This window comes from Haematobia irritans, chromosome 1, assembly GCF_050003625.1.
Source record: "Haematobia irritans isolate KBUSLIRL chromosome 1, ASM5000362v1, whole genome shotgun sequence".
NCBI classification, from domain to species: Eukaryota; Metazoa; Arthropoda; class Insecta; order Diptera; family Muscidae; genus Haematobia; species Haematobia irritans.
In genome coordinates, this window is record NC_134397.1 from 179,507,376 (window position 1) to 179,532,756 (window position 25,381).

A 25,381-nucleotide genomic window follows, 5' to 3' on the forward strand; every position below is an offset into this window, starting at 1 on the left:
ATGATGGTTGATGGAACTGCTGTTACTGTCATCGCTAATATGGGGTCGTGAAAGAAGTGATGGAGCAATAGTAGTAGTAGTAGTAAATCAATGTTTATGTTATTTGTGTTCGACTGTTGCTGATGCTGTCATACATTATACGAGGACACAGTGGTACAAACATCTTGAAATGAGAAAGCATTCGATGGACATCTTATCAATGGGGAATAATGGAAAATGTATTTTTTTAATTTTACAACGTCTTACGGTAACCACTACTACAAGAGAGGAGTTCACCACTGTGGTATTACAATGGACTGAATAGTCTAAGTGAGCCTGATACATCGGGCTGCCACATAACCTAACCTAACCACTACATAATAAAATTTTTGTGCCAAAAATTTTGTTTTCTCCCCATCCAAAAATAACATTTAGGACGTGATCCAATTCCTTCTCTGCGTGAAGGTGTAGGAAGAACGATTGCGATGACAAAATATTGGGAAAACCCGTAAACCGGTTCTTAACAGAGGCAATTTGGAACTTAGGGAAAGCAAGTGCTTTATATGCAACGCAAACCAGGTTGGATGAATGGGCACGTGAGACACATAAAGCGATGTGAACCAATGACTCGCTTGATAAGAAAAAGGCTGAAGAACTACTCAACGAGAGTAGGAGAGGAGGACCATGGACAAAATGACCTGGCACCTAGAATTGAGAGTACATTTCTGCCGAATATGAGCAGACGAACAATGGTTCATGAAGGGCGCGTTTTTAGAATGATAAGACCTTGGCACCGGAATTATAAATGGGGGTTGGTTTGTATGGCTATACCTAAAAGTCTGATCTGATGCTGACCCCAAAAACATGCATTCTGAACGCATCAACCGCTTCTTCAGGTGTCGAAATTTCTACTGTTGTTTACATTCGGCCTCATATGATCCACAATTTATCACCAGTCACCATATCATAGACAGATTGAAACAAAAGAGTGGAGACCTACTCAAAGAGAGTGGGGTAACAGTCAATTGGACAACGGTGCTGAATAGGAGCAGCAGAGGATTCGGCATGTTTTGTATGATGATGAGAGGCAACGTGCCAAAAACGATATATCAAAAATTAAAAAAATGCTTTTCTATAGAAACATTTTGTCAAAATTTATTTCTATTTAATTGTCAAAATTTTCTATAGAAATAAAATGTTGACAAAATTTTATTTCTATAGAACATGTTTTTAAAATTTTATTTTTTTAGAAATTGTTGTCAAAATTTTATTTCTAGAGAAAATTTTATCAAAATTTTATTTCTGTAGAAATTGTTGTCACAATTTTATTTCTATAGAAAATTTTTTCAACACTTTATTTGTTGTCAAAATTTTATTTCTATAGAAAAATTTGTCAAAATTTTATTTCTATACAAAAAATTGTTACAATTTTATTTCTATAGAAAATTTTGTCAAAATTTTTTTTCTATAGAAATCTTTGTTAAAATTTTATTTCAATAGAAATTTTTGTCAATTTTTATTCCTATAGAAAATTGTATCAAAATTTTATTTCTATAGAAAATTTTGTCAAAATTTTATTTCTACAGAAAATTTTGTCAAAATTTTATTTCTACAGAATCTATAGAAAATTTTTCCAAAGTTTTAATTAAAAACAATTATTCTCAAAATTTTATTTCCATTGAAAATTTTGTCAAAATTTTATTTCTATAGAAATCGTTGTCAAAATTTTATTTCTATAGAAATTTTTGTCAATTTTTATTCCTATAGAAAATTGTATCAACATTTTATTTCTATGGAAAATTTTGTCAAAATTTTCTTTCTGCAGAAAATTTTTTCGAAATTTTATTTATTATATTTATTATCATTTCTATAAAAAATTTTATCAATATGTTATTGCTATAGAAAATTTTGTCAACATTTTTTTTTTTTTTCTATAGAAAATTTTGTCAACATTTTATTTCTATAGAAGATTTGGCCAAAGTTTTAATTCAAAAAAAATATTCTCAAAATTGTATTTCCATTGAAAATTTTGTCAAAATTTTATTCCCATAGGAAATTTTTTTTCAATAGAAATTTTTGTCAATTTTTATTCCTATAGAAAATTGTATCAAAATTTTATTTCTATGGAAAATTTTGTCAAAATTTTATTTCTATAGAAATTTTTGCTAAAGTTTTATTTCTATAAAAAAAATCTGAAAATGTTATTTCTATAGAAAATGTTGTCAATATATTATTTCTATAGAAAATTTTGTCAACATTTTATTTCTAAATCTTTGTTAAAATTTTATTTCAATAGAAATCTTTGTTAAAATTTTATTTCAAGAGAAATTTTTGTCAATTTTTATTCCTATAGAAAATTATATCAAAATTTTATTTCTATAAAAAATTTTGTCAAAATTTTATTTCTATAGAAAAATTGCATTTCTATAGAAAATTTTGATAAAATTTTATTTCTATAGAAGATTTTTCTAAAGTTTTGATTAAAAAAAATTATTCTCAAAATTTTATTTCCATTGAAAATTTTGTCAAAATGTTATTTCTATAGAAAATTTTGTCAAAATTTTATTTCTATAGAAATCGTTGTCAAAATTTTATTTCTATAGAAATTTTTGTCAATTTTTATTCCTATAGAAAATTGTATCAACATTTTATTTCTATGGAAAATTTTGTCAAAATTTTATTTCTGTAGAAAATTTTTTCGAAATTTTATTTCTATAGAAAATTTTGTCAAAATTTCATTTCTATAGAAAATTTTATCAATATGTTATTTCTATAGAAAATTTTGTCAACATTTTTTTCTATAGAAAATTTTGTCAACATTTTATTTCTATAGAAGATTTTGCCAAAGTTTTAATTCAAAAAAAATATTCTCAAAATTGTATTTCCATTGAAAATTTTGTCAAAATTTTATTCCCATATGATTTTTTTTCAATAGAAATTTTGTCAATTTTTATTCCTATAGAAAATTGTATCAAAATTTTATTTCTATGGAAAATTTTGTCAAAATTTAATTTCTATAGAAATTTTTGCTAAAGTTTTATTTCTATAAAAAAAATCTGAAAATGTTATTGCTATAGAAAATGTTGTCAATATATTATTTGTATAGAAAATTTTGTCAACATTTTATTTCTATAGAAAATTTTGTCAACATTTTATTTGTATAGAAGATTTTGCAAAAGTTTTAATAAAAAAAAAATATTCTCACAATTTTATTTCCATTTAAAATTTTGTCAAAATTTTATTCCTATAGGAAATTTTGTCAAAATTGTATTTCTATAGAAAATTTTGTCAAAATTTTATTTCTATAGAAAATTTAGTCAAAATTTTATTTCTACAGAAAATTTTGTCAAAATTGCATTTCTATAGAAAATTTTGACAACATTTTATTTCTATAGAAAATTTTGTCAACATTTTATTTCTATGGAAGATTTTTCCAAAATTTTAATTAAAAAAATATTCTCAAAATTTTATTTCCATTGAAAATTTTATTTCTATAGAAATCGTTGTCAAAATTTTATTTTGTCAATTTTTTTTCCGATAGAAATTCGTATCAAAATTTTATTTCTATTGAAAATTTTGTCAAAATTTTATTTCTATAGGAAATTTTGTCAAAATTTCATTTCTATAGAAAATTTTGTCAAACTTTCATTTTTATAGAAAATTTTGTCAAAATTTTATTTCTACAGAAAATTTGACAAAATTTTATTTCTACAGAAAATTTTGTCAAAATTTTATTTCTACAAAAAATTTTGTCACAATTTTATTGCGGCAGAAAATTTTGTCAAAATTTTATTTCTATAGAAAATTTTGTCAAAATTTTATTTCTATAGAAAATTTTGTCAAAATTTTATTTCTATAGAAAATTTTGTCAAAATTTAATTTCTATTAAAAATTTTGTCAAAATTTTATTTCTAACGGTTGCCACTCGTGCCAAAAACAATCTACCAAAAATTTGAAAAAAAATATATTTCTATAGAAAAATTTTGTCAAAATTTATTTGAATTTAATTTTGTCAAAATTTTATTTCTACAGAAAATTTTGTCAAGATTTTATTTCTACAGAAAATTTTGTCAAGATTTTATTTCTACAGAAAATTTTGTCAAAATTTTATTTCCATAGAAAATTTTGTCAAAATTTTATTTCTAACGGTTGCCACTCGTGCCAAACCAATCTACCAAAAATTAAAAAAAAATATTTCTTTAGAAAAATATTATCACAATTTATTTCTATGTAATTTTGTCAAAATTTTATTTCTATAGAAAATGTTGTCAAAACTTTATTTCTAAAGAAAATTTTGCAAAATGTAATTTCTATAAAAATTTTTGTCAACATTTTATTTCTATAGAAGATTTTGCCGAAGTTTTAATTGCAACAAATTATTCTCAAAATTTTATTTCCGTTGAAAATTTTGTTAAAATTTTATTTCCATTGAAAATTTTGTTAAAATTTTAATCCCATAGAAAATTTTGTCAAAATGTAATTTTTATAGAAAATTTTGCAAGAATTTTATTTCTATAGGAAATTTTTGTAAAAATTTTATCTCTATAGAAAATTTTGTCAATATGCTATTTGTATAGAAAATTTTGTCAACATTTTATTTTTATAGAGGATTTTGCCAAAGCTTTAATTGAAAACAAATTATTCTCAAAATTTTATTTCCATTGAAAATTTTATTAAAATTTTATTCCCATAGGAAATTTTGTCAAAATTTTATTTCTGTAGAAAATTTTGTCAAAATTTTATTCTATAGAAATCGTTGTCAAAATTTTATTTCAATAGAAATTTTTGTCAACTTTTTATTTCTATAGAAAATTTTGTCAACATTTGATTGCTATAAAAAAAATTATGTCAACACTTTATTTCTATAGAAAATTGTGTCATAATATATAAAAATACTTTATTTTATGAAATTTTCGAAATAAATTTAAATTTTCTGAATTGATGACTTCCTCGCTATGATCTAAAATTCATTGCATCTGATCGAATTCTGCAGCACTTTTGGATCCAAAATGAGTATTTTAATAGATTTTGTGGATACGTTTTTTCGTTGGGCAAATGCTTGAGTTTGGATTTTCACCGAGTTTTTAAATAATCCACGAGACAGCTGATATTTCCTCATTGCAAATGTACTGAAACCAGACGAAATCAACTTTGAGTAGATTTAGTGCCTAGTGTGAACCCACTATGCTACAGGGTACCACTGTGGCATTCCACAGCTATTCATGACGACGTTTTTTGGACGATTATAAAATTATTGTGTTTTGGAATTCAACAGACGATGATGAAGAATCCAATGATGATGAAGATGATTCCAAAACAAACGAGTTTCATGATACGTTAACGTCATCGTTTTCGTTACAACTTAACTCAAACCCTCGACCAGCAAAAAAAAAAATATTAATGTAAAAATTATTTTTATGACAGTATATATTATCTATAGGGCACGCACATTTTGGTGAAAACAAACAACATAAGATCTGATGTCACCACCATGGTTTTTGGAAATTTTTAGATAAATGTCTTAATAACAAAATTAGTATAACACACTTTAATAAATCAGTTGAACCTACGATACTTGGATATGGAAAAATTACAAATGTTCAAATTATGTCCATATTGATCTCTTGATGTCCATATTGATCTCTTGATATATGGCAAAAGTTAACCAAATAAGTTGTACGAAAATATATTACATCGGGCTGATTAATTGGTATCCTCTGATTTACGTATTATATACTGAATTTTATTTCGAATAACCCGATTTCACCAAATAAGCATCATTGGTATACAATATTTCTACATGAAAAACGAACAAATCCATTGGCAAATGTTTCAAATTCAATTTTAAATAGAAATAAACAATAACTGATATACGATAGTATGATGTGGGATGGAAAAGATTACAAATGTCCAAACTATGTCCATATTGAGCTTTGGCTATATGGCAAAAGATAAAAAATATGTTTTACGAATATATACTAAATCAGGCTAATATGTTACCAATTAACATATGATTTACCTATTATATATTAAATAACTAAAAATAGACTTTTGTGTGGGTCATTTATAAAAATGTCACCAAATATGCACTATTCGTTTACAACATTCCCACGTGAAAACATAAAAAAACAATATATTGGAAAAAGTTTCTAATTCAATTTCGAATACGAAAAATCAATACCAGATATATATTAGTTGACTGTGGGATGTTAAAAAAATACGAATACCAAAATTGTATCCATATTGATATTTTGATATATGGAAAAAAATAACCAAATAAGTTTTATATATAATAGATCAAGCTGATTAATTTGTAACCTATAATTTATACGGTCTTTGTGAAGGATAGATATACAGATTTCGCCAAATATGTATCATTCGTATATAATATTCCTACGCGTAAAAGAATAAAGCCAATGAAAAGGTTTCGAATCCGAATATTCAATACATGAGACTAACTTTATAGTTCATTATGACATTGCTTATTTTCTTCACACTTTTGGTTTTATGATTTTCGGAAATAACGAGTATCGACTTATCCAATAACAAGTATATACGGCCGTAAGTTCGGCCAGGCCATGGATTGCGTAGAAACTTCTACTACAGACTGTCATCCACAATCGAATTACTTGGGTCTTCTAAATTGTAAGTCCATACCGGGTATATATTAAACAAAAAAAAGGCCGATTAAATACGTATATAATTCAGATTGACAAAATTTTCTATAGAAATAAAATTTGGACAAAATTTTCTATAGAAATAAAATTTAGACAAAATTTTCTATAGAAATAAAATTTAGACAAAATTTTCTATAGAAATAAAATTTTGACAAAATTTTCTATAGAAATAAAATTTTGACAAATTTTTCTATAGAATTAATTTTTTTACAAAATTTCTTATAGAAATAAAATTTAGACAAAATTTTCTATACAAATAAAATTTAGACAAAATTTTCTATAGAAATAAAATTTACACAAAATTTTCTATAGAAATAAAATTTTGACAAAATTTTCTATAAAAAAAAATCTTGAAAAAATTTTATAGAAATAAAATTTTGACAAAATTTTCTATAGAAATAAAATTTAGACAAAATTGTCTATAGAAATAAAATCTTGACAACATTTTGTATAGAATTAAAATTTTGACATAATTTTCTATAGAAAAACATTTAGACAAAATTTTCTATAGAAATAAAATTTTGACAAAATTTTCTTTAGAAACAAAATCTTGACAAAATTTCCTATGGAAATAAAATTTTGACAAAATTTTCTATAGAAATAAAATTTTGCAAAATTTTCTATAGAAATAAAATTTTGACAAAATTTTCTATAGAAATAAAATTTTGACAAAATTTTCTATAGAAATAAAATTTTGACAAAATTTTCTATAGAAATAAAATGTTTACAAAATTTCTTATAGAAATAAAATTTTGACAAAATTTTCTATAGAAATAAAATTTAGACCAAATTTTCTATAGAAATAAAATTTTGACAAAATTTTCTATAGAAATAAAATTTTCTATAGAAATAAAATTTCGACAAAATTTTCTATAGAAATAAAATTTTGACAAAATTTTCTATAGAAATAAAATGTTTACAAAATTTCTTATAGAAATAAAATTTTGACAAAGTTTTCTATAGAAATAAAATTTAGACCAAATTTTCTATAGAAATAAAATTTTGACAAAATTTTCTATAGAAATAAAATTTTGACAAAATTTTCTATAGAAATACAATTTACACAAAATTTTCTAGAGAAATACAATTTTGATAAAATTTATACAAAATTTTCTATAGAAATAAAATGAAAAGATTTCGAATCCGAATATTCAATACGAGTATCGACTTATCCAATATAAGCCCGTAAGTTCGGCCAGGTCATGGATTGCGTAGAAACTTCTACTACAGACTGTCATCCACAATCGAAGTACTTGGGTCTTCTAAATTGTAAGTCCATACCGGGTATATATTAAACAAAAAAAAAGGCCGATTAATAAATACGTATATAATTCGGATTGACAAAATTTTCTATAGAAATAATATGTTGACAAAATATACTATAGAAATAAAATGTTGACAAAATTTTCTATAGAAATAAAATTTAGACAAAATTTTCTATAGAAATAAAATTTAGACAAAATTTTTTATAGAAATAAAATTTAGACAAAATTTTCTATAGAAATAAAATTTAGACAAAATTTTCTATAGAAATAAAATTTAGACAAAATTTTCTATAGAAATAAAATTTAGACAAAATTTTCTATAGAAATAAAATTTAGACAAAATTTTCTATAGAAATAAAATTTTGACAAAATTTTCTATAGAAATAAAATTTTGATAAAATTTTCTATAGAAATAAAATTTTGACAAAATTTTCTATAGAAATAAAATGTTAGATTATTTTTAGCGATATAGCGATAATGTGCCAAATTTCAACCGGATCGGATGAATTTTGCTCCTCCAAGAGGCTCCGGAGGTCAAATCTGGGGATCGGTTTAAATGGGGGCTATATTTAATTATGTACCGATATGGACGAATTTTTGCATGGTTGTTAAAGACCATACACTAACACCACGTACCAAATTTCAACCGGATCGGATCAAATTTGCTTCTCTAAGAGGCTTCACAAACCAAATCAGGGGGTCGGTTTATATGGGGGCTATACGTAAGAGTGGTCCAATATGGCCCATTTACAATAACATTCGACCTACATCAATAACAACTACTTGCGCCAAGTTTCAAGTCGATAGCTTGTTTCGTTCAGAAGTTAGCGTGATTTCAACAGACGGACGGACGGACATTCTTAGATCGACTCAGAATTTCACCACGACCCAGAATATATATGCCCATATTCATAATAATTTACTGATAGTTTATCGAAGGAATTTGTATGGTAATAGCAAGTTTAAAGTTTACGTTTACTTTTATGAATATGGGGGTTATAGATTATGGGGACTTTGAGCAATATTTGGATGTGTTACAAACGGAATGACAAAGTTAATATACCCCCATCCTATGGTGGAAGGCATAAAAAAATTACTACAGCAAAGCTGCATCTACACTATAGCTTTTTTTGAAAACATAATTCCTTTGTTCCAGACCCGCTAATAAATCTATTTTTACCTTTTGTGTACATTTTTGACAATTATTGCTTATTATATTGTATATGCGGCTCTTGTTCATATGATTTTAGAACATTATATTTATTATTATTTATTTTTACTCACATTTAGTTTTGCATTTCTCAGATATATCGTTATGGATGAATTATGAACTGTCCAGCCATCTTCTTGAGAAATTTGCAGCAGTACAAGTATTTAATTGTATCCTGATGTCTACATCACATAACATTGAAAAATTGAGGGTTGATTCGGTCTATGTTTTTGCAATAGGATGAACTGACGTAATGTCTAAAATATTATAAATCAACGAAGTCGATTTTGGTCAATTCAAAAGATTTCATTTGATTTGAAAACTGTTGTGAAAAAAGGTTTCACTTGGAAATACTATTGGGCCTGATCATACAAAGTATTATGAACCCCCCCCCCCCCCCCCCCACCACCCCTTTTTTTCAGGTAACATACGGATTCCCCGACAAGAAGCGACTCGTCTTCTGACTAAACCTTCATAAGGACGGAATTCCAAATGAGCGTCATCGATCTAAACAAGTGGTAAACAGAAGGACTTCCCATTTCAGTGTTTCAAAATAAGTTTCTACGGGTTTTGAATCATGTCGCGTCTTCCCATATATTGTGGAATACTTAGCTCAAACGCATTAATTGTATACAATCTCCTGTGATCATTTCACTCGGCTTCAACAGCTCATAACACATCACACCCAGCTTCTTTCCATGGATATTCGGCATTGCCATCGATATTGAGCCATGACCGGGGGTAACCATATGGCTTTTTGATACGTGCCACCATAGGAAGGTGAAGGGTGCATAATAAGTGTGTAACCCAAAGAAATATGATTTTCGAAATTAATTTTTAGAGTGAAATTTGAAATCTAGAGGTATTTTAGGACCACAAAAACCGGTGTCGAATTTTGGTTTTATTGGTAAATTTTCTGGTAAATTCTCCGTATAGACAGATCTCCCGATTTCACTTATTTAGGGAATAAATCCACATAAAATTCTACATATTTTCAATTAAACTACTACGACGAGGGGCATTGAGAGGAATTTTTATACCCTCCACCATAGGATGGGGGTATATTAACTTTGTCATTCCGTTTGTAACACATCGAAATATTGCTCTAAGACCCCATAAAGTATATATATTCTGGGTCGTGGTGAAATTCTGAGTCGATCTGAGCATGTCCGTCCGTCTGTTGAAATCACGCTAACTTCCGAACGAAACAAGCTATCGACTTGAAACTTGGCACAAGTAGTTGTTATTGATGTAGGTCGGATAGTATTGCAAATGGTCCATATCGGTCCACTTTTACGTATAGGCTCCATATAAACGGACCCCCAAGTTTGGGTTGCAGACCCTCTAAGAGAAGCAAATTTCATCCGATCCGGCTAAAATTTGGTACATAGTGTTAGTATATGGTCTTTATCAACCATGCAGAAATTGGTCTGCATCGGTCCATAATTATATATAGCCCCCATATAAACCAATCCCCCGATTTGGCTTGCGAAGCCTCTAAGAGAAGCAAATTTCATCCGATTTGGCTGAAATTTGGTACATGGTGTTGGTATATGGTCTTTAACAACCATGCAAAAATTGGTCCACATCGGTTCATAATTATATATAGCCCCCATATAAACCGATCCCCCGATTTGGCTTGCGGAGCCTCTAAGAGAAGCAAATTTCATCCGATCCGGCTGAAATTTGGCACATGGTGTTAATATATGGCCTCAAACACCAATGCAAAAATTGGTGGAAATTGGTTTATAATTATATATAGCCCCCATATAAACCGATCCCCAGATTTGACCTCCGGAGCCCCTTGGAAGAGCAAAATTTATCCGATTCGGTTGAAATTCGGATCCATGCAGGATTTGGTTCATATCAGTCCATAATTATATATAGCCCCCATATAAACCGATCCCCAGATTTGACCTCCGGTGCCTTTTGGAGAAGCAAAATTCATCCGATCTGGTTGAAATTTGATACGTGGTGGTAGTATATGATATTTAACAACAATGCCAAAAGTGGTCCATATCAGTCCATAATTATATATAGCCCCCATATAAACCTATCCCGATATTTGGTTTTGGAGTCTCTTGGAGGAGCAAATTTCATCCGAGTCAGTTGAAATTTGGTACATTGTGCTAGTATATGGCCGTTAACCACCATGCCTAACTAGGTCCATATCGGTCTATAGTTATATATAGCCCCCAGATAAATCGATCCCCAATCAAACAACAATTGGTTCATATCAAGTTCATAATTGTATATAGCCCACATATAAGCGACTTCCATATTTCAATTCTGGCACTGTACGTACCGTACAAAAGTACATATCGATTCGTAATTATTTGTAGACTTACCTATACATACCTTGTTTGTCTAATATATACCACGTATGGACTAACTAACAATTTAGAAAACGATGTTAAGAAGTTTTTAGATACCACAACCCAATTAATTCGATTGTGGATGACAGTCTTTCGTAGAAGTTTCTACGCAATCCATGGTGGAGGGTACATAAGATTCGGCCTGGCCGAACTTACGGCCGTCTATACTTGTTTATATTTAATTTATGGTGCTGGTAACGGAACATTGTTCATACGATTTTCGTATATTCTTCATTAAATTTCATTAGAAGTACGAAAGTTTTTCATAAAAAGATTTTTGCAAAAGACGATAAGATGTATATTTTAAAAATATTTTTGTTGTGGATTATCATACCTATTTACTACGATTTAGAGATTTCACCATTTATTTTTCTCTCTCGCCCTCTGTCTCTCTCTCTCTGATTCTCTCCTAATTTTGTAATGTATTAATTCAATGTCAGCGATATTCCGTTCGTGTTAGAAGTTAAGGTGAGTACTATGTTCGGTTTTCGAGTGGAAAATCCCTTTATTTCCGCGATTACCTTTCCTGAAATAATCAAAATTATAAATGAAAGCAAACATATTCCCATAATGTCTTGTCGAAATTTAGGGGAACCAGAAACTGCGTATCAATTGAATTAATTTATCTGCTTTATATTAAACTGTTTTTATAAAGTAACCGCTAAAATTTCAACTCGAAAAACGAACATAGTACTTACCTTTATATATAATTCTCTAATTATTTTCATAATTTAAAAAAATAGTAGGTAGGAGAGAATTAAATTCACATTATTATCTTCCCTCTCTCTCTCTCTCTCTCAAAGCATCCTAAATCAATAAATTCACATATTAAGACACCAACATATCTACAAGCATTGGATATGCAAAAAAATCTCAGTTTTGATCTATGTTTTTGCAAAAGACGACCTGACATATATTCTATAGCCCTAAAAATTCAAAGAAAGTCGATTTGTTTTTAGTCATCATTCCCATTTACGACAATTTTCAGCATTCACCTTCTCTCCCTCTCACTCTGTCTCTCTGTCTCAGATTATCTCCTAATTTTGTAAGGGATTGCTTCAATGTCAATGATAAATGTTTCGTAATATAAAATTCTCCAATTATTTCCATAAAGTATCTCCATTAAAAGAGTAATATGTTAAGTAGGAGAGAATTAAATTGGCATTATTAACTTTCCCCTCTCTCTATCTTAACACCATTATATATCAATTGCTCACATGTTAAGGAATCCTTAAGAAAACCCCCCTCCCCCATACAGATTTAAAAGCATTCGAAATGTAAAAAAAAAATATTAATAGAAAATTTCCATTTTAAACATTTGTAAGCATAATAGGATTACAACAATTCTCTATGTTAATTTCGTTGCACTTATAGCTATTGGGTCGATTTCAATCGTCCAACGCGTAAACGTAGGAAATAAAGGAAACAACACTACTATCGAACCAAACTGCATACCCCATACACTCACACACATACATATATAGATCAGGGATGGAAAATACAATTTTTAAGAAAGTACAAAAAAGGTACTTTTTTGAGCGAAAAAGTATTTTTCACTAAATTTTAATAAAAATTCCATTGGAAGATTATTGTCAAGAGCTCCCTTAAATTGAATTTTAAAGAAAATAAAATTTTGTTTGCCAACTCCTAAATTTTAAGTATTTTCTTTTTTTAGTCTTATATTCGCTCACAAAGACTACCGTAGTATTGTAATCGCGGCTGCCACAGCTCTACTTTATGGTACTACATAAATTTTCTCTGGATAAATAAAAATAAATTTTTGACAACATTTTCTATAGAAATAAAATTTTGACAAAATTTTGTATTGAAAAAAAAATTTTGACAAAATTTCCTATAGAAATAAAATTTTGACAAAATTTCTTATAGAAATGAAATTTTAACAAAATTTTCTATAGAAATAAAATGTCGACAAAATTTCATATAGAAATAAAATTTTGACAAAATTTCCTATAGAAATACAATTTTGACAAAATTTCCTATAGAAATAAAATTGTAACAAAAATAAAATTTTGACAAAATTTTCTATAGAAAAAAAAATGTTGACAAAATTTTCTATAGAAATAAAATGTTGACAAAATTTTCTATAGAAATAAAATGTTGACAAAGTTTTCTATAGAAATAAAATTTTGACCAAATTTTCTATAGAAATAAAATTTTGACACAATTTTCTATAGAAATAAAATTTTGACAAAATTTTCTATAGAAAGAAAATTATGAAAATTAAGAAATAAAATTTTGACAAATTTCCTATAGAAATAAAATTTTGACAAAATTTTCTATAGAAATAAAATTTTAACAAAATTTTCTATAGAAATAAAATTTTGACAAAATTTCTATAGAAATAAAATTTTGACAAAATTTCTTATAGAAATAAAATTTTAACAAAATTTTCTATAGAAAAAAAATGTTGAAAAAATGTTCTATAGAAATAAAATGTCGACAAAATTTCATATAGAAATAAAATTTTGACAAAATTTCCTATAGAAATAAAATTTTGACAAAATTTCATATAGAAATAAAATTTTGACAAAATTTCCTATAGAAATAAAATTTTGACAAAATTTCCTATAGAAATAAAATTTTGACAAAATTTTCTATAGAAAAAAAATTTTAACAAAATTTTCTATAGAAATAAAATTTTGACAAAATTTCCTATAGAAATAAAATTTTGACAAAATTTCTTATAGAAATAAAATTTTAACAAAATTTTCTATAGAAAAAAAATGTTGAAAAAATGTTCTATAGAAATAAAATGTCGACAAAATTTCATATAGAAATAAAATTTTGACAAAATTTCCTATAGAAATAAAATTTTGACAAAATTTCGTATAGAAATAAAATTTTGACAAAATTTCCTATAGAAATAAAATTTTGACAAAATTTCCTATAGAAATAAAATTTTAACAAAATTTTCTATAGAAATAAAATTTTGACAAAATTTCCTATAGAAATAAAATTTTGACAAAATTTCCTATAGAAATAAAATTTTAACAAAATTTTCTATAGAAATAAAATTTTAACAAAATTTCCTATAGAAATAAAATTTTGACAAAATTTCTTATAGAAATAAAATTTTAACAAAAAACCACATGCACATCGTTGTTCACATCTACGAAATTAATTTATAAGGCATTTACAACACAAAACCTGTTTATCTGTAAATTTCTAACGGTACCTTTGTATACATACCAGGGATGGAAAATACAATTTTTAAGAAAGTACAAAAAAGGTACTTTTTTGAGCGAAAAAGTATTTTTCACTAAATTTTAATAAAAATTCCATTGGAAGATTATTGTCAAGAGCTCCCTTAAATTGAATTTTAAAGAAAATAAAATTTTGTTTGCCAACTCCTAAATTTTAAGTATTTTCTTTTAGTCTTATATTCACAAAGACTACCGTAGTATTGTAATCGCGGCTGCCACAGCTCTACTTTATGGTACTACATAAATTTTCTCTGGATAAATAAAAATAAATTTTTGACAAAATTTTCTATAGAAATAAAATTTTGACAAAATTTTGTATTGAAAAAAAAATTTTGACAAAATTTCCTATAGAAATAAAATTTTGACAAAATTTCTTATAGAAATAAAATTTTAACAAAATTTTCTATAGAAATAAAATGTCGACAAAATTTCATATAGAAATAAAATTTTGACAAAATTTCCTATAGAAATACAATTTTGACAAAATTTCCTATAGAAATAAAATTTTAACAAAAATAAAATTTTGACAAAATTTTCTATAGAAAAAAAATTTTAACAAAATTTTCTATAGAAATAAAATTTTGACAAAATTTCCTATAGAAATAAAATTTTGACAAAATTTCCTATAGAAATAAAATTTTGACAAAATTTCCTATAGAAATAAAATGTTGACAAAAATTTGTAAAAGACTATTAGCAAATAAGTTTGTTAAAGACTTTCTTAAAATATTAAAATATTTTGTCAAAACTGTTGTACTATATATCTGATATGGGCTGAAAAATGGCTACACAAAAGGTACTAAATCATTCGCGGGGGTACTACGGTACTGACCAGTGTGAAAAAGTATTGTAAAAAGTACTATAGTACTGCATTTTCCATCCCTGATATAGATATGTATTATTCATATGAAGAGAAGAGAGATGTGGTAAAACTGTGACGTCAGCATATGTTGTTGTTCATTGTATGTTCGTATGTTGGTGAGTAAATGGTGATGCTAGCTGACAACTATGCCTAATAATTAGTTAGTCTACTGGTGCCATGGAGTGTAGCCATTGCACTATCACAATAACTATGTTGTTGTTGTTGTTATTGTGTTCATACTGTCATCATAGTGAAATGCTATTTCATTTATAACCGGTGATAGTGTATGGCATGGCGTCTCCGCGTGTTTGTCGGTCATGTACATTTCAATTTATGCAATTTGCTGCTGCTGCAGCCGTTCGCTTGGTCGCTTTTTGTTTTTAATTGTGGCCAATATAATTTCTTGCCTAATTACAAAATCATTTGCCGAGATCTGTGTTTGGGTTGCTAACTAAAAAAGACCCTACTTTAGGTTGCAATTTTAAATTTGCAACGGTTATGGAATTAATTATCCTTTTCCTAGTGTTGATGAATTGCAAACAAGAAAGCTTCTGGAAAAATGGGTTTGAGTTTTTAATTTGCAAATTTAGATCTTTTGCAATAGGGATGGGATGGCGAATGTGCAACTTTTTGGCATATTTTTAATTGATTTAGAAATTTGTTTTAAATCACCAACATCAGGTGGTCACGAATTAAGCTTTTTTTTGTTACATAGTACGAGCGAAATAAACTTTTTCTCTCGGTTAGGTTAGGTTAGGTTAGGTTAAAGTGGCAGCCCGATTAAATTTCAGACTCACTTAGACTATTCAGTCCATTGTGATACCACATTTCTATCGGTTAGTTTTGGTACAGTGGGACCACAGTGACTGGTCCGAATGGTAATCAACATTGCGATGGAACAACTTAGACAAATTTTGGCACACTCACAAATATCTCCAGCTCTATTGAGAGGAGATAATGTACCGCTGAAAAACTTTTTGCTGTTCGGTCCAAAACAATCATGCTTACTATTGCTGCAATATTATATTGAGAGCTTGCTTCGAGCTTGAGCTTGTTGCAATGATTTTAGATGAAAATTGTAGGCCTTTTCATTGTACATCGGTAACAAAAGGACTTTTCCGAACTAGTGAGTTGAACCATTTTATTTTTACCTGAAGTTGTATAGTACAGGGTGGTTGATATATTATGCAAGAAAGTGTTTTTTTTTAATTTTTCGGATCAATAGGCTGATACGTATACAAAATTTTCAATAGGAATAAAATTTTGAAAACATTTTCTATTTAAATTAAATATTTGAAATAAAATTTTGACAAAATTTTCTATAGAAATAAAATTGAGACAAAATTTTTCATGGAAACAAAATGTTGACAAACTTTGTCTATAAGAATAAAATTTGCACAACATTTTCTACAAAAAAATTTTGACACAATTTTTTGTAGAAATAAAATTTTGACAAAATTTTCTAAATAAATAAAATTTTGACTAAATTTTCTAAATAAATAAAATTTTGACTAAATTATCTAAATAAATAAATTTTCGACAAAATTTTCGTAAAACAAAATGTTGACAACATTTTATACAGAAATAAAATTTTTGACAATATTTTCTATTGAAATAAAATTTTTACAAAATTTTCTATAGAAATAAAATTTTTACAAAATATTCTACAGAAATAAAATTTTGACAAAGTTTTCTATAGAAGTGAACTTTTGACAATTTTTTTATAGATATACAGTTTAAAAAAATCTATTTAAAAAATGTTGACAACAATTTTATAGAATTTTGACAATACTTTTTATAGAAATAAAATATTGAAAAAAAAACTTTATAGAAACAAAAATGTTGACACAATTTTCTATAGGAATAAAATTTTAATAAAATGTTCTATTTAAATAAAAAGTTGACAACATTTTCTTTTGACATAAAATTTTCACAAAATTTTTCATGGAAACAAAATGTTAACACAATTTTTCTATAAGAATAAAATTTTGACAACATTTCTTACAGTAAAAAATGTTGGCAAAATTTTTGTAGAAATAAAATTGTGAAAAAATTTTCTACAGAAATTAAATTTTGACAAAATTTTCTATAGAAATCAAATTTTGAAAAAAAAAATTCTATAGCAATACAATTTGAAAAAATTTTCTATTGTAATAAAATCTTGCCAAAAGTTTCTATAGAAATCAAATTTTGAAAAAAAATCTATAGCAATAAAATTTTGGAAAAAATTCTATTAAAAAAACGTTGACAACATTTTCTTTTGACATAAAATTTTCACAAAATTGTTCATGGAAACAAAATGTTGACACAATTTTTATATAAGAATAAAATTTTGACAACGTTTCCTACAGAACAAATTTTGAAAATATTTTTGTAGAAATAAAATTGTGACAAATATTTCTACAGAACTTAAATTTTGACAAAATTTTCTATAGAAATAAAATTTTGAAAAAAAAGTTTTTTATAAAAATAAAATTTTGACAAAATTTTCTACAGGAATAAAATTTTGATAAAAGTTTTTATAAAAATAAAATTTTGACAAAATTTCCTATAGAAATAAATTGTTGACAAAATTGGCTATAGAAATACAATTTGACAAAATTTTCTATTGTAATGAAATCTTGACAAAATTGTCTGCTGAAATCAAATTTTGAAAAAATTTTCTACAGAAATCAAATTTTGACAAAATGTTCTACAGAACTAAAATTTGGACAAAATTTTCTACAGAAATAAAATTTCGACAAAAGTTTTTATAAAAATAAAATTTTGGGAAAATTTTCTATAGAAATACAATTTGACAAAAATTTCTATTGTAATGAAATCTTGACAAAATTTTCTAAAGAAATCAAATTTTGACAAAATTTTCTGCAGAAACTAAATTTTGACAAAATTTTCTATAGAAAAAAAATTTTGATAAAAGTTTTTATAAAAATAAAACTTTGACAAAATTTTCGATAGAAACAAAATTGTGACAAAATTTTCGTTTGAAATATTTTTTTGTTTTTATTTATTTATTTTGTTTTTTTGCTAAAATTTTCTCCAAATTTTTGGCGATGGTGTTGAGTTGTTTTTATATTTATCTTTTGATTCACTGTATTTCTTTAAGTCCTTTTTGGAAAATAGAAAAAAAGTATTTGATTTTCGAAAAAATTCCGAAAAGTCTCAACAAATATCTGAAAATTACCGAGATCCTGAAGAATGGTTCCCAATTTGGAGAAAATTCCCAACACTGGCAACACTGTTGTATTACACCAAACAAAGACCATGTGCCGCAATGCTCGTCGTCAGTCACCTAATTCATGTTTATCAATGTAGGGTACTTTAATTGCCATTGCAAATATCTACGTCCATTTTCATTTAGCATATTTAGCACAAACATAAATTAGGAAAGCCAAGCAAGAATGTCTGACATGATTTATATATGAACGGGGAAAATTAATTTTCGGAGACATGATTTCCTATTTTTGGGAATCGTCTCAGTTTCGCATTGAGAAATAGGACTGATATCACAGTGAACATACACTCACACACACTCACCACAGTCAAGATGTTCTGTTCTCGTTCCTGATACATCACGCAAAGTGTCGAATTTTTGCAATTAAACAAGAAATGAAATAAATTTTATTTACACATTTTTATGTTAATGTCAATGGGTTATTGGTTGTACAGCATGTCAGTGTGCATTACTAATGGGGCATATTCACAATAAATTTTTGTTTTGTTGGCACGAGAATATATAGTAATTTGTAGATGAAACGATTGTGTTGATATGGTTGTTTGAATACAATCCGAAAAATGTTTGCAACACTGATTGAGAAGCAACACTCAAAAAATGGTTTAGTTGGATTCAAAGATTGGCCTTTCCCTACAGATTTCAATAGAAATAAAATTTTGACAAAATGTTCTATAGCAATAAAATGTTGATAAAATTTTCTATAGAAATAAAATTTAGAAAAAATTTTCTATAGAAATAAAATTGTAGGTTAGGTGGCAGCCCGATGTATCAGGCTCACTTAGACTATTCAGTCCATTGTGATACCATATTGGTGAACTTCTCTATTATCACTGAGTGCTGCCCGATTCTATGTTAAGCTCAACGACAAGGGACCTGCTTTTTAAAGCCTAGTCCGAACGGCGTTCCACATTGTAGTGAAACCACTTAGAGAAGTTTTGTAACCCTCAGAAATGTCACCAGCATAACTGAGGTAGGATAATCCACCGCTGAAAAACTTTTGGTGTTCGGTCGAAGCAGGAATCGAACCCACGACCTTGTGTATGCAAGCATGCTTACCATTGCACCACGGTGGCTCAAATAAAATTGTATTTTGACAAAATTTTGTATAGAAATAATATTTTGACAAAATTTTCTATAGAAATAAAATTTTCTATAGAAGTAAAATTTTGACAAAATTTGCAATGAAACTGTAATTTTAACAACATTTTCTAAAGAACTAAAATTTTCACAAATTTTTCTATGGAACTAAAATTTTGGCAAAATCTTCAATAGAAATAAAATTTTGATAACACTTTCTATAGAAAAAAAAATTAAAAAAAAAAAATTCTATAGAAATAAATTAGTGACAAAACTTCTATAGCAATACAACTTTGACAAAATTTTCTATAGAAATAAATTGTTCACAAAATTTTGTATTGAAATAAAATTTTCACAAAAATATTTATAGAAATAAAATGTTGACAAAATTTTGTATAGAAATAATATTTTGACAAAATTTTCTATAGAAATAAAATTTTGTCAAAATTTTCTATAGAAATAAAATTTTCTATAGAAGTAAAATTTTGACAAAATTTGCAATAGAACTATAATTTTAACAAAATTTTCTAAAGAACTAAAATTTGCACAAAATTTTCTATGGAACTAAAATTTTGAAAAATTTTTCTATGGAACTAAAATTTTGACAAAATTTTCTATAGCAATAAAATTTTGAGAAAATCTTCCATAGAAATAAAATTTTGACAAAATTTTCAAAGTTTTCAATAGCAATAAAATTTTGACAAAACTTTCTATAGAAATAAATTTGTCACAAAATTTTGTACTGAAATAAAATTTTGACAAAATTTTTCTATAGAAAAAAAATTTTACAAAATCTTCTAAACAAATAAAATTTAGACAAAATTGTCTACGAAATTAAAAGTTGGACAAAACTTTCTATAGAAATAAATTTTTGAAAAAATTTTCTATAGAAATATTTTGACAAAATTTTCTATAGAAAGAAAATTTTGACAAAATTTTCTATTGCAATACAATTTTGACAAAATTTTCTATAGAAATAAAATTTTGACAAAATTTTGTATCGAAATTAAATGTTGACAAAATTTTCTAAAGAAATAATATTTTAACAAAATTTTGTATAGAAATAAAATTTTGACAAAATTTTGTATTGACATTAAATTTTGACATAAGTTTCTATAGAAATAAAATTTTGACAAAATTTTCTATAGAAATAAAATTTTGACAAAATTTTTTATAGAAATAAAATTTTGACAAAATTTTCTATAGAAATAAAATTTTGACAAAATTTTCTATAGAAATAAAATATTGACAAAATTTTCTATAGAAATACGATTTTGATAAAATTTTCTATAGAAATAAAATTGTGACAAAATTTTCTATAGAAATAAAACTTTGAGAAAAGTTTCTGTAGAAATAAAATGTTGACAACATTTTTTTAGCAATAAAATTTTGACAAAATTTTCTATAGCAATACATTTTTGACAAAGTTTTCAATAGCAATAAAATTTTGACAAAATTTTCTATAGAAATAAATTTTACACAAAATTTTGTATTGAAATAAAATTTTGACAAATTTTTCTATAGAAATAAAATTTTCACAAAACTATTTATAAAAATAAAACTTTGACAAAATTTTTCTATAGAAAAAATTTGACAAAATCTTCTAAAGAAATAAAATTTAGACAAAATTTTCTACGGAATTAAAAGTTGGACAAAAGTTTTGTCACAAAACTTTCTATAGAAATAAAATTTTGTCAAAATTTTCTATAGAAAAAAAATTTCTATAGAAGTAACATTTTGTCCAAATTTTCTATAGAACTAAAATTTTAACAAAATTTTCAAAACAACTAAAATTTTCACAAATTTTTCTATGGAACTAAAATTTAGAAAAAATTTTCTTTGGAAATAACATTTTTACAAAATTTTCTATAGAAATAACATTTGGACAAAACTTTTTATAGAAATACATTTTTGACAAAATTTTCTATAGAAATAAAATTTTAACTAAATTTTCTAAAGAAATAATATTAACATAATTTTCGATAGAAATTTTCTATAGCAATACAATTGTGACAAAATTTTCTATAGCAATACAATTTTGACAAAATTTTCTATAGCAATACAATTTTGACAAAATTTTCTATAGAAATAAAATTTTGACAAAATTTTGTATTGAAATTAAATTTTGACAAAATTTTCTAAAGAAATAATATTTTGACAAAATTTTGTATAGAAATAAAATTTTGACAAAATTTTGTATAGAAATAAAATTTTGACAAAATTTTGTATTAAAATAAAATTTTGACAAAATTTTCTATAGAAATAAAATTTTGACAAAATTTTTTATAGAAATAAAATTTTGAAAAAATTTTCAAAAAAATTATATTTTGAGAAAATTTTCTATAGAAATGAAATTTTGACAAAATTTTCTATAGAAATACGGTTTTGACAAAATTTTCTACAGAAATACAATTTTGGCAAAATTTTCTATGGGACTAAAATTTTGACAAAATTTTCTATGGGAATAAAATTTTGACAAAAATTTCTATAGGAATAAAATTTTGACCACATTTGCTATAGAAATAAAATTTTGAAAAAATTTTCTAAAAAATTAAATTTTGACAAAAATTTCTATAGAAAAAAAAATTTGACAAATATTTCTATAGAAATAAGATTTTGATAAAATTTTCTATTGAAATAAAATTTTGACAAAATTTTCTATTGATATAAAATGTGGACAAAATTTTCTATAAAAATGAAATTATGACAAAATTTTCTTTAGCAATAAAATTTTGATAAATTTTTTTATAGAAATAAAATTGTGATAGAATTTTCTATAGAAATAAAATTTTGACAAAAGTCTCTGTAGAAATATTATTTTGGCAAAAAAAAATCTATTAAAGTAAAATGTTAACAAAATTTTCTATAGAAATAAAATTTTGACGAAATTTTATATAGAAATAAAATTTTGCAAAATTTTCTATAGAAATTAAATTTTGAAAACATGTTCTATAAAAAACAAAAAAAAATCGTCTAACTTTTGTCCCTTCTAATTATTTATATTATCAAAATTAAATAAAATTGTTTGATTTCCTATTCGTGTGGCAACTCCAACACTTCCAGAGCATTTTTCTATAGTAGCACATCATATGCGATTAATATAACTAAAATCCAAATAACACCAAGAAATATATATTTATGTCGATTTAGTCCACCGAACAACATTCTTGAATAATTAGAAACTACATCATGTCGATTATACTCATTTAAATATTAATAAGAATTAAATCATCAACTACATTTCCTATGGTATTTGTTGTTGTTTATTGTTTTATCATGTATTTTAATATTCAATTACACACCATTATCAATAAATCATTCATAAAGCAAAGCTATACTCAATGAATACTTGACAGATGCTAAAACCAAACAGAGCAAAAAAAACAACAAAAACAATAAAACACAAAGATATCTTACAATTTTGCATATGCAGCAACTCTCTCAATACTCTCACTCTCGTTGCGTTTAATTCTCTTAAAATGCTGTTATTACTACCGTAATGAATGGTGTTGTTATTGTTATAAAGTAGTTGTGGGATATTTTATTATTGTTGTTGCAAATTTTCGTTGTATTTTCTGGTATTGTTTTGTTTTGAATCGTTATTTATTTTTTTATTGTTGTCATCAAGTAGTTGTTTTTTTTAACACTTAAAATTTTTTATGTCGTTTGTTTTTGTTGTTAATTACACACATGTTGTTTAATGGATGAATTAATTGTAAATATTTATTTGTATACATTACTTTGACACTTTAATCAAATAAAGGAAAAAATGCTTTCGTTAAATTTTAGAGTAATATTCGTTGTTGTTGGTGTTTTATTATTTTCTTTTAATAATCGTGACCTTTTGTGGGGAGGGGGCGCCACACACTAACCCTCAAATAATACATTCGTTTGATACTTGAGTTAATTCACTCACACTCCTTGACTCAATTTTCAACCCTCTCTCTTTTCTCTGTACCAATAGGGCTTTTCTATATATTTTTTTAAGATTTAGATTTTCTATTATATTTTATTCACTTGTAAATATTAATTTTTTTTTTTTTGATTTTCGTTATTTTTTATTTTTTAACAAAAACAAACACAATTTTTCGTTTTATTCAATTTAATTTGGTTTTAATTTTGTATCGCTTGTTTGTAATAATTTCTTTCGACTTTTTTGTGTTGTGTTTTTTTATATATATATTCTATATATTTATTATGTACTATATATATTTTTCTTTTAGCAATTTTTCATAACATTGCACTAGTTTTTCCTCAATGGATGGTGTTGGTGATTTTCTTTTAAGAATTTCATTTTCTTGTAGCTACACAAAAAATTTTTTTTCGTTTTCTTCTTGTTTTCAAATTCTTTTTTAACTCGCTGAGCTGAACAGAATTTTTAACACAAATTTTTAAAAATAGTTTAGCTTAGCAGCTGAGTTGGGAGAAATATTTTACGCCACAAAACAGCCATACACACACATGTACATACGCAAATACGCACGCTAGGGTAAATGGACGGAGGGTCGATACGAGTGTGTTACGTTGCGTTACGACACGTTAAGGCAAAAAGTTCTTGTATTCATTTGAAAAATACCATAAGCACTTTTGCCTCTCACTCTCTCGCTCTCACTGATTGTCTTCTGTACCAATATCATCGATACCGTTATCCACCTCAATGAAAAAGAATATGTCCATAATTAATTTATAACATACATTCACTACCGATACCGTTAATAATAGAAAAAGAATTAAAATTTTTGATCATCGTTGAGTTTTCTACCAAATTTTCATCTCCATAATCACTTTTCTGGGGAAGGGAAAAATTCGTTGTTTCTTAGGCCATTTTCGCGATCACTAACCAATCAAGCACATGTTCCATTTCACCGTGGATCGAATGATTTGTTTTTTCGTTGGCAGATTCGTTTAACAGCTGCTAACTTTTTTACTCCTCCGGTGAATAAAACCAAAAAAAATGGAACCCCAAGAAGAAAAACCGAACAAATTGGCAGAATCTACACGGATCTGTCTGTTTGCGGCGCTTTTCATTCGACAACTGAAGGGGTGCTCACACGAAATACAAATCGATTGAGTGAGAAGAAAAAAAGGCGAATATCTTTCGAGAGTGTGTGTATGTGTGCATGAGTGTTAGCGTGACAGTGTTGTTGTATGCTGCTGTTTTCATAGGCTATGCTATGAAGGTTTTTCACCTCTTTTTGCGGCAAAATCGTCTTCTTCTGCATAAAAATAGGTAGCCAAGAGAACAAGAATTTATTCATGGATGAATCTAAACATTCCAGCTGGGTAAAAAGGTGGTTATAAAGGGTGATTCTTTTGAGGTTAGGATTTTCATGCATTAGTATTTGACAGATCACGTGGGATTTCAGACATGGTGTCAAAGAGAAAGATGCTCAGTATGCTTTGACATTTCATCATGAATAGACTTACTAACGAGCCACAACGTCGAATTTTCAGTGAATGGGCCCTAGAAAAGTTGGC

The 25,381-nt window shown here is 26.1% G+C and overlaps 1 protein-coding gene across 8 annotated transcripts in view; it reads right to left on the bottom strand.

Annotated features, from left to right (window-relative positions):
* Calx (sodium/calcium exchanger 3) overlaps nt 1-25,381 on the bottom strand; it is a 640,265-nt gene that overhangs the window by 362,279 nt on the left and 252,605 nt on the right. For 6 of the 8 annotated variants that reach the window (XM_075292195.1, XM_075292194.1, XM_075292199.1 and 3 more), the window contains exon 1: nt 23,321-24,947. The exons of the other annotated variants lie outside the window; for them this stretch is intronic. The gene's annotated coding sequence lies outside the window, so the exon portion shown is untranslated. Of the gene's footprint in view, nt 1-23,320; nt 24,948-25,381 lie in introns of those variants that run through there. 8 annotated transcript variants of the gene reach the window in all.